Genomic DNA, 16,580 nt, shown 5'->3' with positions numbered 1-16,580 from the left:
TTTATAGTATTGAAATGTCTTTGAGATGTATTTATTTTACAATAAAATCTTTTAAACTTTTACAATATCGTGTCTTTGGTTTTTTATAATCGTATAAAACACACCACTTCATACTTGCGGGTGTTGTAATATGGCCACATACATAATGTGCCCATTTGAGTTTGACGAGTTATATGTAAGCCGGTCACGGTTGGGAATTGACAACTAATCTCAGCTACACAGAGAACACGGCTTCTAAAATACATATTACAGAAGCCACAAACAACTGTTTGTGTTAATCTCGCAGCTCTTGCAGGGCTACAGCTGTTTGTAGTTAAGTAAGGAATAGATAAGGACTCTGTGTAAATGAGATAATGTGCCCATATAATGAGGCTGTTGTTATAAAAGAATATATGTGCTCATTGGTAATAAAACACACTGCCCTGATTACAGAATGCAATCGCTGTATCAAATTAACAATATCAAAATCTAATATAAAACAAATACTGGGATAATAATCACTGTATCAAATTAACAATATCAGACTATATGAAAAGCGGGCAGCCAGCTGGAGGGACAGCTGCTGACAGGGAGGGGAGGAGGGGTTACACACTTTGATACACTCTGATAGGGGCGGGCCCACCTGTCAGATTGAGTTTGATGAAACCACCCGATGCTACACTACTTACGGAGAACATTTGTGCGATTCTCAGCAGACAAAATCGGACAGATTTTTTATACATTGTGTGTGACTTCTGCCTAATTATGAGACTTTTTTTATGACACAATGCACTTCAAATTAGTAGTACATCTATGTCAATGTGATTTGCATTCATTTATGAAAAAATGGGACATTTGCAGAAAAATTTGCAATTTTTGAACTTTTAATTTTTATGCTATGAAAACTGATGGTCATACCACTAAAAATAAGTAATAAATAACACTTCCCACATGTCTACTTTACATCAGCATAATTTAAAATATATATTTATATATATATATATATTTTTTTTTTTTTCTGTTAGAAATGTAGAAAGGTTAAAAGCTTAGCAGTTATTTTTAATTTTCACAACAAAACTTACAAACCCTATTTTATTAGGGACTACTTCACATTTGAGTGACCTATATATCAAAAAATGCCCCAAAATGACCCCATTTTAAAAACTGAACCCTTCAATGCATTCAAAAGCACATCACATTTAGGAAGTTTGTTAACCCTTCTGATGCTTCTCAGAAATTTGAAATAAAAATTATTTATTTTATACAAAAATTTTGCAGTAGCCTCAAATTTTTAATTTTCAGAAGAGTAACAGCAGAAAATAGACCACATAATTTGTTAGGCCGGGGTCACACTGGCGACTAAAACGGACAAGTGCAATGCAATTAAAAATCGCATTGCACTCGGACCAATGTTAAACTATGGGGCAGCCCCCAGCAGCCGATTTTTTGTCGGCCATTTTCCTCGGTCCGAGACAATCGCAACATACTGCCATTGTCACGGACACTCGACCGACTCTCGGCTCACTCGCACCCATATAAGCCTATGGGTGCGAGTGAGACAACGCACATCACTCGGATATCATCCGAGTGATGTGCGTTAAACGCTGACCCGGCAATGGAGGACATGGAGAAATTAGTTTCTCCGCCTCCTCCGCAGCTATGCTCCGATCAGCTCTCTGCGAGAGGCTTGGAGCACAGACGCATGACACTTGGCTCCCGCTCGCAGCAGAGCAGTAGCCGAGGGTCATTAGCATATCGCATCTGATGCTCTCGCATCGGATGCATTAAGCTAGTGTGACCCCGGCCTTATGCAATTTCTCCACAGCACGACGATACTTCAAATGTGTTCAGAAACTATTGTTTGGGCACATGCCAGAAAAAATTGATTGTAGCAGGCATACTACACGTAGAATACCCCAGAAGGGTTAAATAACAACATGACAGAAGTATATAATAAATATGTACTCTACATGTAGGCACGGACCACAAATAGGGCCAAACTGCAAATATAAATACATTAAAAAAAACACAAGAAAAGCAGTCAACAAGGACCCATAAAATGGAAAAGTTTATTAAATAACCGTTAAAAACAGTACAAACATCAGGTAAATGTCACAAAATGGGAAATGAATAGTGCCCATAGCAAAGCATGGACATACTGATAAGGACTCAATTAGCCACGCACCCCCGCATCACCGCTAATACCAATAATAATACAGTTACTAAATCGCAATAACAATGCAGGTAAGCATGTTTGGGCACATGGCCTGGCAGGGCTCGGAAGAGATGGAGCACTATTTGAGTTTTGGAGCGCAATTTTGTCTTGAATATATTGTGGACGCCATGTTGCATTTCAAGAGCACCTAATATTCCAATACAGTAGAAACCCAACACAAGTAACTCAATTTTGGAAAAGACACCCCTATTCATGCATGGGTATTGTGAGCATCTAGGTGCCACAGGTACTTCACAGAACTTTATAACATTGGAACGTGAAAAAGAAAGATTACGTTTTTTCCACAAAAATGTTGCTTTAGCCTCAAATTTTTCATTTTCCCAAGAGTAGAAGGAGAAAATGGACTGCACAATTTGTTGTGTGCTAATAGGTCGTCAGAAACTACTGTGTGGGCACACGACAAGGCACGAAAGGGAAGGAGTGCTGTTTGAATTTTGGAGCACCATTTTGGCTGGAATGGATTGCGAATGCCATGTAAGATTTGAAGACCCCCCATGGTGCCATACAGCAGACTACTCCCACAAATGACCCAATTTTGGAAACCACACCCCTCAAATAATTCATCTAGTGGTGCAGTTACAAACTAAGTCCCACAGGTGGTTTACAGAATTTTATAACATTTTTCACAGAATTTTATAACATTTTTTGCCACAGACTGGGGATGGCAAAATGTTATTTCATAAAAATGGTGTCTAGCCTGGATATGTGTGGTTGATTGGTGCAAGTGTGAAGCCCCAGGGTCCTGGTCATCACAGTGACATTGCTTTCCTCACGGGGAGAGTGATGTCAGGGCTTGTTCACACTATCCTTTTTTTGCTGCGGATTTTTCAGCTGCGGGTTTGGAAAACCCGCAGTTGAAAACCGCGGTGGTTTTCCCTGCGGGTTTTTGTGCGGTTTCTTCTGCGGATTCCACTGCGGGTTTCCAACTGCAGTTTCCTATTGGTGCAGGTGGAAAACTGTTGCGGAATCCGCAGAAAGAATTGACATGCTACTTCTTTTTTTCCGCAGAAAATCCACGCTGATTTTCTAGTGGAAAAAAGCAAAGTGGGCACAGCGGTTTTTGTTTTCCATAGGGTAACATTGTACTGTGCCCTGCATGGAAAACGGCTGCGGATCTGCAGCTGCAAATCCGCTGCGGATCCGCAGCAAAAACCGCAGCGTGTGAACATAGCCTTATGCTTGGAAGCGATGAAGGATATCTCTTTATCAGGTAACACAAACATGCAACATGTTCTTACTCCAGGCCACAAGGGGGAGCTTTTGATCTTATTCCTAGGTGACTACCCTATATATACAGTTAGGTCCATATATATTTGGACAGAGACAACATTTTTGGTTATATACATTACCACAATGAATTTTAACCCCTTCACCCCCAAGGGTGGTTTGCACGTTAATGACCGGGCCAATTTTTACAATTCTGACCACTGTCCCTTTATGAGGTTATAACTCTGGAACGCTTCAACGGATCTTGGCGATTCTGACATTGTTTTCTCGTGACATATTGTACTTCATGATAGTGGTAAAATTTCTTCGATATAACTTGCGTTTATTTGTGAAAAAAACGAATATTTGGCGAAAATTTTGAAAATTTTGCAATTTTCCAACTTTTAATTTTTATGCCCTTAAATCACAGACATATGTCACGCAAAATACTTAATAAGTAACATTTCCCACATGTCTACTTTACATCAGCACAATTTTGGAACCAAAATTTTTTTTTGTGACGGAGTTATAAGGGTTAAAAGTTGACCAGCAATTTCTCATTTTTACACCACCATTTTTATTTAGGGACCACATCTCATTTGAAGTCATTTTGAGGGGTCTATATGATAGAAAATACCCAAGTGTGACACCATTCTAAAAACTGCACCCCTCAAGGTACTCAAAACCACTTTCAAGAAGTTTATTAACCCTTCAGGTGTTTCACAGGAATTTTTGGAATGTTTAAATAAAAATGAACATTTAACTTTTTTTCACACAAAATTTATTTCAGATCCAATTTGTTTTATTTTACCAAGGGTAACAGGAGAAAATAGACCCCAAAATTTGTTGTACAATTTGTCCTGAGTACGCTGATACCCCATATGTGGGGGTAATCCACTGTTTGGGCGCATGGCAGAGCTCGGAAGGAAAGGAGCGCCATTTGACTTTTCAATGCAAAATTGACTGGAATTGAGATGGGACACCATGTTGCATTTGGAGAGCCCCTGATGTGCCTAAACATTAAAACCCCCCACAAGTGACACCATTTTGGAAAGTAGACCCCCTAAGGAACTTATCTAGATGTGTGGTGAGCACTTTGACCCAACAAGTGCTTCACAGAAGTTTATAATGCAGAGCCGTAAAAATAAAAAATCATGTTTTTTCACAATAATGATCTTTTCGCCCCCAATTTTTTATTTTCCCAAGGGTAAGAGAAGAAATTGGACCACAAAAATAGTTGTGCAATTTGTCCTGAGTACGCTGATACCCCATATGTGGGTGTAAACCATTGTTTGGGCGCAGGGCAGAGCTCGGAAGGGAAGGAGCGCCATTTGACTTTTCAATGCAAAATTGACTGGAATTGAGATGGGACGTCATGTTGCGTTTGGAGAGCCCCTGATGTGCCTAAACATTGAAACCCCCCACAAGTGACACCATTTTGGAAAGTAGACCCCCTAAGGAACTTATCTAGATGTGTGGTGAGCACTTTGACCCAACAAGTGCTTCACAGAAGTTTATAATGCAGAGCCGTAAAAATAAAAAATCATATTTTTTCACAAAAATGATCTTTTCGCCCCCATTTTTTTATTTCCCCAAGGGTAAGAGAAGAAATTAGACCACAAAAGTTGTTGTGAAATTTGTCCTGAGTACGACGATACCCCATATGTGGGGGTAAACCACTGTTTGGGCGCATAGCAGAGCTCGGAAGGGAAGGAGCGCTATTTTACTTTTCAATGCAAAATTGACTGGAATTAAGATGGGATGCCATGTTGCGTTTGCAGAGCCCCTGATGTGCCTAAACATTAAAAACCCCCACAAGTGACACCATTTTGGAAAGTAGACTCCCTAAGGAACTTATCTAGATGTGTTTTGAGAGCTTTGAACCCCCAAGTGTTTCACTATAGTTTATAACGCAGAGCCGTGAAAATAAAAATTCTTTTTTTTTTCACAAAAATGATTTTTTAGCCCCCAGTTTTGTATTTTCACAAGGGTATCAGGATAAATTGGACCTCAAAAGTTGTTGTCCAATTTGTCCTGAGTATGCTGATACCCCATATGTGGGGGGGAACCACTGTTTGGGCGCATGACAGAGCTCGGAAGGGAAGGAGCGCCATTTGGAATGCAGACTTAAATGGATTGGTCTGCAGGCGTCACGTTGCATTTGCAGAGCCCCTGATGTACCCAAACAGTACAAACCCCCCACAAGTGACCCCATATTGGAAACTAGACCCCCCAAGGAACTTATCTAGATGTGTTGTGAGAACTTTGAACCCCCAAGTGTTTCACTACAGTTTACAACGCAGAGCCGTGAAAATAAAAAATCCTTTTTTTCCCACAAAACTTATTTTTTGGCCCCCAGTTTTGTATTTTCCCAAGGGTAGCAGGAGAAATTGGACCCCAAAAGATGATGTCCAATTTGTCCTGAGTACGCTGATACCCCATATGTTGGGGTAAACCCCTGTTTGGGCACACGGGAGAGCTCGGAAGGGAAGGAGCACTGTTTTCCTTTTTCAACGCAGAATTGGCTGGAATTCAGATCGGATGCCATATCCCGTTTGGAAAGCCCCTGATGTGCCTGAACAGTGGAAACCCCCCAATTATAACTGAAACCCTAATCCAAACACACCCCTTACCCTAATCCCAACAGTAACCCTAACCACTCCTCTAACCCAGACACACCCAACCCTATTCCCAACTGTAAATGTAATCCAAACCCTAACCCTATCTTTAGCCCCAACCCTAACTGTAGCCCCAACCCTAGCCCCAACCCTAGCCCTAACCCTAGCAATAACCCTAGCCCTAACACTAGCCCTAACACTAGCCCTAACACTAGCCGTAACACTAGCCGTAACACTAGCCGTAACACTAGCCCTGACCCTAGCCCTGACCCTAGCCCTAACCCTAGCCCTAACCCTAGCCCCAACCTTAGCCCTAACCCTAACCCCAACCCTAGCTCTAACCCCAGCCCTAACCCTAGCCCTAACCCTAACCCCAACCCTAACCCCAACCCTAGCCCTAACCCTAGCCCTAACCCTAGCCCTAACCCTAGCCCCAACCCTAGCCCCAACCCTAGCCCTAACCCTAACCCTAGCCCTAACTCTAGTCCTAACTCTAGCCCTAACTCTAGCCCTAACCCTAACCCTAATGGGAAAATGGAAATAAATACATTTTTAAATTTTTTTATTTTTCCCTAACTAAGGGGGTGATGAAGGGGGGTTTGATTTACTTTTGTAGCGGGTTTTTTAGCGGATTTTTATGATTGGCAGCCGTCACACACTGAAAGACGCTTTTCATTGCAAAAAATATTTTTTGCGTTACCACATTTTGAGAGCTGTAATTTTTCCATATTTGAGTCCACAGAGTCATGTGAGATCTTGTTTTTTGCGGGACGCGTTGACGTTTTTATTGGTAAGATTTTCGGAAACGTGACATTTTTTGATCGCTTTTTATTCCGATTTTTGTGAGGCAGAGTGATCAAAAACCAGCTATTCATGAATTTCTTTTGGGGGAGGCGTTTATACCGTTCCGCGTTTGGTAAAATTGATAAAGCAGTTTTATTCGTCGGGTCAGTACGATTACAGCGATATCTCATTTATATCATTTTTTTATGTTTTGGCGCTTTTATACGATAAAAACTATTTTATAGAAAAAATAATTATTTTGGTATCGCTTTATTCTCAGGACTATAACTTTTTTATTTTTTTGCTGATGATGCTGTATGGCGGCTCGTTTTTTGCGGGACAAGATGACGTTTTCAGCGGTACCATGGTTATTTATATCAGTCTTTTTGATCATGTGTTATTCCACTTTTTGTTCGGCAGTATGATAATAAAGCGATGTTTTTTGCCTCGTTTTTTTTTTTTTTTCTTACGGTGTTTACTGAAGGGGTTAACTAGTGGGCCAGTTTTATAGGTCGGGTCATTATGGACGCGGCGATACTAAATATGTGTACTTTTATTGTTTTTTTTATTATTATTTAGATAAAGAAATGTATTTATGGGAATAATATTTTTTTTTTTTTCATTATTTTGGAATATTATTATTTATTTTTTTTACACATTTGGAAAAAATTTTTTTTACTTTTTTACTTTGCCCCAGGAGGGGGACAATACAGATCGGTGATCTGCCAGTTTGCATAGCACTCTGACAGATCACCGATCTGAGAGAAGTGCACGCTGCTTCACAGTGCCTGCTCTGAGCAGGCTTCTGTGAAGCCACCTCCCTCCCTGCAGGACCCGGATCCGCGGCCATCTTGGATCCGGGTCTGGAGCAGGCAGGGAGGGAGGTAAGACCCTCGCAGCAACGCGATCACATCGCGTTGCTGCGGGGGGCTCAGGGAAGCCCGCAGGGAGCCCCCTCCCTGCGCGATGCTTCCCTGCACCGCCGGCACATCGCGATCATGTTTGATCGCGGTGTGCCGGGGGTTAATGTGCCGGGGGCGGTCCGTGACCGCTCCTGGCACATAGTGCCGGATGTCAGCTGCGATATGCAGCTGACACCCGGCCGCGATCGGCCGCGCTCCCCCCGTGAGCGCGGCCGATCGCGTATGACGTACTATCCCGTCGGTGGTCATACGGGCCCACCCCACCTCGACGGGATAGTACGTCAGATGTCAGGAAGGGGTTAAACAAAACAATTCAGATGCAGTTGAAGTTCAGACTCTCAGCTTTCATTTGAGGGTATCCACAATAAAATTGGATGAAGGGTTTAGGAGTTTCAGCTCCTTAACATGTGCGACCCTGTTTTTAAAGGGACCAAAAGTAATTGGACAATTGACTCCAAGGCTATTTCATGAACAGGTGTGGGCAATCCCTTCGTTATGTCATTCTCAATTAAGCAGATAAAAGGCCTGGAGTTGATTTGAGATGTGGTGCTTGCATTTGGAAGGTTTTGCTGTGAAGTAAACATGCGGTCAAAGGAGCTCTCCATGCAAGTGAAACAAGCCATCCTTAAGCTGCGAAAACAGAAAAAAACAAGCCGAGAAATTGCTACAATATTAGGAGTGGCAAAATCTACAGTTTGGTACATCCTGAGAAAGAAAGAAAGCACTGGTGAACTCATCAATGCAAAAAGACCTGGGCGTCCACGGAAGACAACAGTGATGGAGGATAGAAGAATAATCTCCATGGTGAAGAGAAACCCCTTCACAACAGCCAACCAAGTGAACAACACTCTCCAGGAGGTAGGCGTATCAATATCCAAATCTACCATAAAGAGAAGACTGCATGAAAGTAAATACAGAGGGTTCACTGCACGGTGCAAGCCACTCATAAGAATCAAGAATAAAAAGGCTAGACTGGACTTTGCTATAAAACATCTAAAAAAGCCGGCACAGTTCTGGAAGAACATTCTTTGGACAGATGAAACCAAGATCATCCTCTACCAGAATGATGGAAAGAGAAATGTATGGCGAAGGCGTGGTACAGCTCATGATCCAAAGCATACCACATCATCTGTAAAACACGGCGGAGGCAGTGTGATGGCTTGGGCGTGCATGGCTGCCAGTGGCACTGGGTCACTAGTGTTTATTGATGATGTGACACAGGACAGAAGCAGCCGAATGAATTCTGAGGTATTCAGAGCCACACTGTGTGCTCAGATCCAGCCAAATGCAGCCAAACTGATTGGTCGTCGTTTCATCCTACAGATAGACAATGACCCAAAACATGAAGCCAAAGCAACCCAGGAGTTAATTAAATCAAAGAAGTGGAATATTCTTGAATGGCCAAGTCAGTCACCTGATCTCAACCAAATTGAGCATGCATTTCACTTGTTAAAGACTAAACTTCAGACAGAAAGGCCCACAAACAAACAGCAACTGAAAACCACCGCAGTGAAGGCCTGACAGAGCATCAAAAAGGAGGAAACACAGCGTCTGGTGATGTCCATGAGTTCAAGACTTCAGGCAGTCATTGCCAGCCAAGGGTTTTCAACCAAGTACTAAAAATGAACATTTTATTTAAAATTATTGAATCTGTCCAATTACTTTTGGTCCTTTTAAAAACAGGGTGGCACATGTTAAGGAGCTGAAACTCTTAAACCCTTCATCCGATTTTAATGTGGATACCCTCAAATGAAAGCTGAAAGTCTGAACTTCAACTGCATCTGAATTGTTTTGTTTAAAATTCATTGTGGTATTGTCTATAACCAAAACTAGAAAAATGTTGTCTCTGTCCAAATATATATGGACCTAACTGTATATTGTGGTTTGGAGGGAAAGTGGAGAGATTCAGTCAGATAGTGCCAGGAAGCAGACTGGAGCAGTCTGAGGAAGGAAGAACATATGAGGAGCCGTGCAGCCACGAGAAAGTGCTGCAGCTCTTAGAAAGAGATAACACCGAAAGCAGAACAGATTGTAGCGAGGGTAAAGGAGAGCAAAGCACAGGAGAGCGGAATCAAGGGAAGACCAGCTGAGAAGGGGCTGCAAAGGAGAGCAAAGCACAGGAGAGTGGAATCAAGGGAAGACCAGCTGCGAAGGGGCTGCCTCCTTCTGAGGCGCAGATCACCGGTAGCCGGTACACCGAGGTTGTAAGGTACTCTAAGACTTACAGCAAAGACCGGCAGGACAACTGAACTGCAAGTTACCTGTCCACCTCAATACCCAGGAGGCACAGTGAAGCATAGAGCCCAGGGCATGATAGAGTCCCTGTAAAAAGGCTTGAGTCGCCTGCCATACGGGTTTGTGTCCTATCCGGGGGACAGAGAAGAACTGTGAGGACCTTATCAGAAGCCATAGGCAGTAAGGGACTACAACACCACCACGCTAGAGGAAGGCTTTCATCTCCACCTGGTAAAGGGGAACTCTTTATTCGCTTCCAAGCCAGCCGGATTCTGCCTGTCCTGTGATCTGGTACCCTGAACGGTGGCTGCCTGAAGTCTTCAGTAAACCAGGTAAAGAGACCGCAAACCTGTGTCCTCGTTCTTTACTGCACCATTCACCATCTTCCATCTACACACCGGGAGCCCTGGGGATATACTTCACCTGTGGGAAGTTATACCATCTAGCTGCCATAACAGCACCCCAGAGGACCCCTTAAAGCAGCCTCGGTAGCCATGGTTTCCGGTCCCCGCCATGCTGCTGGAAGCGCCACGCCAGACAGCGCTATTGAGGCTTCTTTTTTGAATGCCCTATAAATATCTGCAATACTTACGTTACACCACGCCCCCCGAGGAAGAACTGCTATGGTTATCTATATACTTTTATGTTAGAGGTTATAGTTGGCAGCAGTGGACTCTGCATTAAACTTGGCTGAGTTATATATGGTTCTTGTCATCACATTGTATTGATTAAATTAATCTATTTATATTGCACTTGCGCACTTTTTTGAGCCATGCTGTAGCCTTAAATTGGATTATCCACTATTGCCCAACTACCTCTGTTTACATATGATCTATAGTATTTTTAGGGATTTCTCTTGCTACTTGTGTTTTTGTATTTCTACCTAGCCGGACGTGGCACTTAGGTGTCACTATCCCTGTCATATCAATTTTTGTATGCATTTTAATGATCATCCTTGTTTGAATTATTAATTATTAAAAGACTATATTTAGTAAACCTTGCTAGATAGATAGAGCTTTTATACTTATTGGCCTTCCCTTTGGTTAATTAACACTAAAGATGTTTCTAAAAGTCTTTTGCTGTAGGTACCCTAACTTGCCTGCTGAAGGAAGAACATTGCCCCCAGTGAAGATCTCTTGCTGAAACTTGCTCACTTTTCTCTGGTTTCTTCCCATGCGCACACCCAATGATGACAACCTTCCTGTGAGCATCTCCTTTCTTGTCTCTAGCTTATTAAAAACTTGCTAACTAAATAGGAACTAACGCTCAAGTCCCGATTACCTCTCCCCAACTATGGGCTGGCCCTACAGCTAACCGTAGCCCCTGACTAACAAGAACTGCAGCCTCCCAGAGGATAACACATACAATACAGTACATTTTCACACATTTAAAACAACAGTGGTCTCTAGAGAGGTGCACGTCATCCTCTGCTCCCCTACACCCTAAAAGCTTATGGTATGCTGTTTTGTAGACATCTAAATGCACTTTGCTCTGGGATTTAGAATACAGGATTAGTGTTGAATGTTAATCTATGAACTACAGTTACTGTGCATGGGCCCATTGCTATGACCTGAAGTAGCAGTCTCTCTTATCAAAACTTTTTCCAGGAAAGATTAACCTCCTCATATCCTCTCAACTTTCAAGTGTAATCACTGCGAGGCATTGACCTAGTTTGTATCTCTTTATAACTCATCTCACAGCTTTTCTTTTACGTGTCCTTGTTGGTTGAGGTGTCGTTTTATTACGTCTCAGTACATTTATTTGTAAGAAAGATGACATTACTGCTGACTGCCATGGTGTGGTGTAGTGGTGCATTTAAATAGTTAACAGCAGTGATTGGAGCTCAGACTACTTTTAGGGCGCAGTCAGATGGCCATATAAGTCGGACAGAGGTCGTAACCCAGTGCACTGGCTACCTGGAGGCTCTCCTGATCCAAGTGTGACAGTTGCGTAGAAATTATATGAAGCTGTCATGCTCAGATCGGGAGAGCTGCTGGCCAGTCCGTGCACTGCACACCCTTAGAGACAGCTAGATTTTACCGCTTGTGGAGGGATCTCAGCTCCTGATCTCCAACCACAAAAGTTCCCAGACTATTAATAACAGCTTACAACTGTTTGCTCAGCCTTTCCTCGTAAATTTACGGGGACCCCAGAACAATAGATGTGGGGTCCACATATAAATTCAAACCAGCAAACGCATAATAGACAGCTGTGGGTTGATATTAACAACCAAGGAAGGGGCCAGAGATATTGCCCCCAGCTACCAACATCAGTCCTCAACCGCCGCAGAAATGGCGCATCCATAAGATGCACCAAATATGGCGCTATGAGAGCCCGGGCTCGGCTTTCACGTAAGAAGAGCTCCCGGCGACGATCGCACTGGCACATCTCCTGATGATATACCTTTACGTCATTGGTCACGTACCCCTATCCGGCCAAGACATAGATACATAAAATGTCGTTGAGGGGTTAAGCCAAACTCCTCGTAGTGATAGTGCGGGTACAGCTCCTGTGCCTGCTTATTCACCTGGACATACTGGTACGTCCATTTACGGGTATGCCCAATGTTAGGAATGGTTTAAGAATGAAGAAAAAATGTGTAATTGTAATTTAAATGCAGCATGGTTGCTCAATCACACAGATTCTGGTCCTGCGGCTTCTGGCGCCTCTCTATCTCCCACTCTCTGCTTCTATCAATTGAAGATTTTTTATTATCTGAAGACTACTTACACTGGTCTTCTCTGCTGCAGTTGTACAACACATTACTGTCTGGAGTATTTGTCCAATGTTTTGGCGCTTTATCTTCCTATCTGTACATATTGCTGAGCTTTAAGGTTTGACTTCCTCTCACTGTCTTAAATCACTCTAAAACGCCTGGTTTATTCCCTGCCTAAGCTATTATACAGTCTATAATAGTGCCTCCTGAATGGCTGCACTATGTCATGCATTGTGAGAGCCACAAGGCATTATGGGGAAGCCCCATGAGGTCACTCCTGAAGTAATGTCAACCTTCTGTGACTGGTGCAAACTTCTGCAATGTACAAAACAGTGGCGGCAAATTTTTGGCAATACGTGCAAATTAAGTAGTAAATTATTTAAATTCGCCAGGACCAGTGAATTTATTAGAATTCAACTCAAGTCGATTTGATTATCTCTGGTTACTAGACAACTCCCTTTTGTCTGTCCATATGGTCATCATAGAGTCTTTCATTTCTGAACTCCACCTCTATCAACCAGAGCACTGATTTGCCACAAACAGTGGCTCTGACTTTAGACTGACTCAGCTCAACCAGTTACAGTCATGGTCGAAACTGTTGACATCTTTGAAATTGTTCCAGAAAATTAAGTATTTGTTAGGGCTAGCGGAACGCACCAAATAATTAGAGAAAAGGAATAAGGTGTGTTCGCAGCCCGGGGTCCACCGTGCAGAGATGGAACCTGCTGCTAAGCAATGACGGACTATATGGCGGTACAATGAGGATACACACGAGTTAGCTTCACCATGTGTGAAATAGGCGAACCCTGTTGCGTCACAGGCCCGCAGTACCGCATGTAACAAAACTAATAATTTAATAGCACGAGAGTGCATGCGATGCCGCACTGGCGGACGCCACTAACCACCCAGACTTGGGTTTGGAAAGCGCGGTGATAGCGCACGGCGCCGCACTGGCGGTCACAGCAATAGACGCTGTTTGTGTACCAGTGTTGGTTACAAGTCGGGCGCTAGATTACAATCATCCTCCTTACGCGAGCATTCAAACACAAGGGAGGGGATGATTAATGAGCGACTTTCACTCACAACACACACACATAAACAAGAGTATACTAGCGCATGGCGATGCGGCCATGCAAACCTTTTATAGCTGCAGCATGTACAGGACCTTCCCAGAAGGACCAATGGGAGGCTGCCACAGAAGTTGAGCACCTTCAGGACCTTCCTGGAGGACCAATGGGATCTGCTGCAGTATCTGAGCATGTGACCCTCGATCTCCAATGGGAGATCTTGCCCTGGGCATGCTCAGAAGGGGAAAAGCAGGACTTAGTCCTAAAAGCGTCTGCTCGCCGCTGCCCAGCACTGGCTTCAATGGCAGAAGCTGGAAAAGCAGCAGTAACCCTTTGCACAGAGTGAGACTGAGCAAGACGCTGGGACTGACGTCTCCACTGAGCAGGCTCCACTGCGGCTGATGCAGAATGAGAGACCGCAGCAGACATGGTTCGAGATTCCCCCTGTGCAGCAGCGGGAACTCGACTCCTAACAGTATTTATCCCAGAAAATTATTGCAATTACACGAAAGAGAAAAACAAAGACAAATTGGACATCATTTCACACTAAACCCCAAAAATAGGCAGGATAAAATTGTTGGCACCCTCAACTTAATATTTGGCTGCACGCACTTTGGAATACATAACTGCAATCAATCACATTCCTATAGCCATCAACAAGCTTCTTATACCTTTCAACTGGAATTTTAGACCACTTTTCTTTTGCAAACTGCTTCAGGTCTCTCATATTTGAAGGGTGCCTTCTACCAACATCAATTTTAAGATCTCTCCACAGATGTTCAATGGGTTTTAGATCCGAACTCATTGCTGGCCACTTCAACACTCTCCGGTGCTTTGGTTCCACCCATTTCTGGGTGGTCCTTGAATTATGTTTGGACTCATTGAGCTGATGGAACACACATGACCTCAGATGCAAAGACAGCTTTCTTACACTGGGCACTACATTGCAACCCAAAATCCTTCAGTAATCTTCAGATTTCATGATGACTTGTACACAGTCAAGACACCCAGTGCCAGAAGCAGCAATACAACTCCCAGACATCTTTGAACATCCACCATATTTGACTGTAGGTAATATGTTTTTTTTTAAGGCCTCATTCTGTTTTCGGTAAACAGTAGAATGATGTGCTTTACCAAAAACCTCTATCTTGGTCTCATTTGAATACAAGAAAATTTCCCAGAAGCTTTTTGGCTTATTCACATTTTGGTTTTGGCAAACTGCTTTTTTACGTTTCTATGTTAGCAGTGGGGTCCTCCTGGGTCTCCTGCCATAATGTTTAATTTCATTCAAATGTCGATGAATAGTTCGCACTGGCACTGATTCACCCTGAGCCTGCAGTACTGCTTGAATTTCTTTGAAACTTGAATGGGGCTGCTTATCCACCATCCAGAGTATCCTGCATTGTAACCTTTCATAAATTTTTCTCTGCTGTCCACCTCCAGGAAGAAAAGCTATAGTGCCATGGGTTGTAAAATTCTTGGTTATGTTGTGCACCATTGTCAAAGGAACATCAAGATGTCTGGAGATGGACTTGTAACCTTGAGATTATTGATATTTTTCAACAATTTTGGTACTCAAGTCCTCAGACAGTTCTCTTCTCATCTTTCTGTTTTACATGCTTAGTGTGGTACACATAGACACACCAATGCAAAGATTGAGTAAACTTTTCCCTTTTTATCTACCTTCAGTTGTGATATTCATATTACCCACACCTGTTACTCGTAGAGTGCAGCGGGGTTGGTGCAGTGCGACAGATAAGCAGGGACCACAGGAAAGTTCAAATCAAAGTGTCTTTAATGAACAAAAGAAACTTACAAAGGGAAAACAATGGTATCCTCTGGATCGCAGCTGGAGCATCAAAACAGTCTGTATCCGAGACCTATTTCTGTGGGCGACTGCACCACTGTGTCATGCTGAGGAGCACCAGGCGTTCACTTCCCTTGGCTCTGTACTGCACACGTAAGCCGAATGTTGCAGAGCCATTTGCTCTGCAGTTTGCAAACAAACACTAACAACCCCAAACCTTTGCCGCAGGGTTTTTAAATGGAATCTGTGGCCATGGGCCACTTGTAAGACCCGGCCAGGAGGGAGCGTTCCCCAGCCACTACCATCATCTAGTCCACTCCAAAAATAAAAGCCCATGCCGGGTTTTTTTTAAATCTGCCTTGGGCAAATAGTTTGCTCGAGACCAAATTTACTTTTATTTTGCACTGCAATCACAGCTATGCCTGTGACTGCAGTGCACTCCAGTGGCCTCAATACGCTTCTATGCACATCCTGTGGGATACATATCGACCCTCACATATGATTCCCTTCACTGCCTCACACTCACCACAGGTGAGTTTGAATGAGCATCACATGCTTGAAACAAAGTTGTTTGTCCACAATTTTGGAAAACTTGCCAAAAATTTGGTAAGACTTAGTTTTGGGGTTTTGTGCAAAATGATGTCCAATTTGCCTTTTTATCCTTTGTTTTTTTGGGGGTTGTTCCAATACACACAAAGGAAATAAACATCTGTATGACAAAACATATGTAATTGCAATAATGTTCTGGGAGAAATACATTTCTGCAACAATTTTAAATGTTCCAAAACTTTTGGCCATGACAGTATTACATGGTTGCTCACTGATGTGAATGGATGCCATTTATCATAAATCTTCAAAGAGATTTAATATAATTTAAAGGGGTAGGCCAGATAAATATACAAAATTATAAATTTGCGCTAGGGTATGACCTATATGACTGCCTCTCAGTCTACTTGAACAATGAATGTACTGGCTCGTTGGGCAACCCGCAAATATAGGACATTCGTGGC

This window comes from Ranitomeya variabilis, chromosome 2 (genome assembly GCF_051348905.1).
Source record: "Ranitomeya variabilis isolate aRanVar5 chromosome 2, aRanVar5.hap1, whole genome shotgun sequence".
Taxonomy (NCBI): Eukaryota; Metazoa; Chordata; class Amphibia; order Anura; family Dendrobatidae; genus Ranitomeya; species Ranitomeya variabilis.
This window is presented reverse-complemented; position numbering follows the sequence as displayed.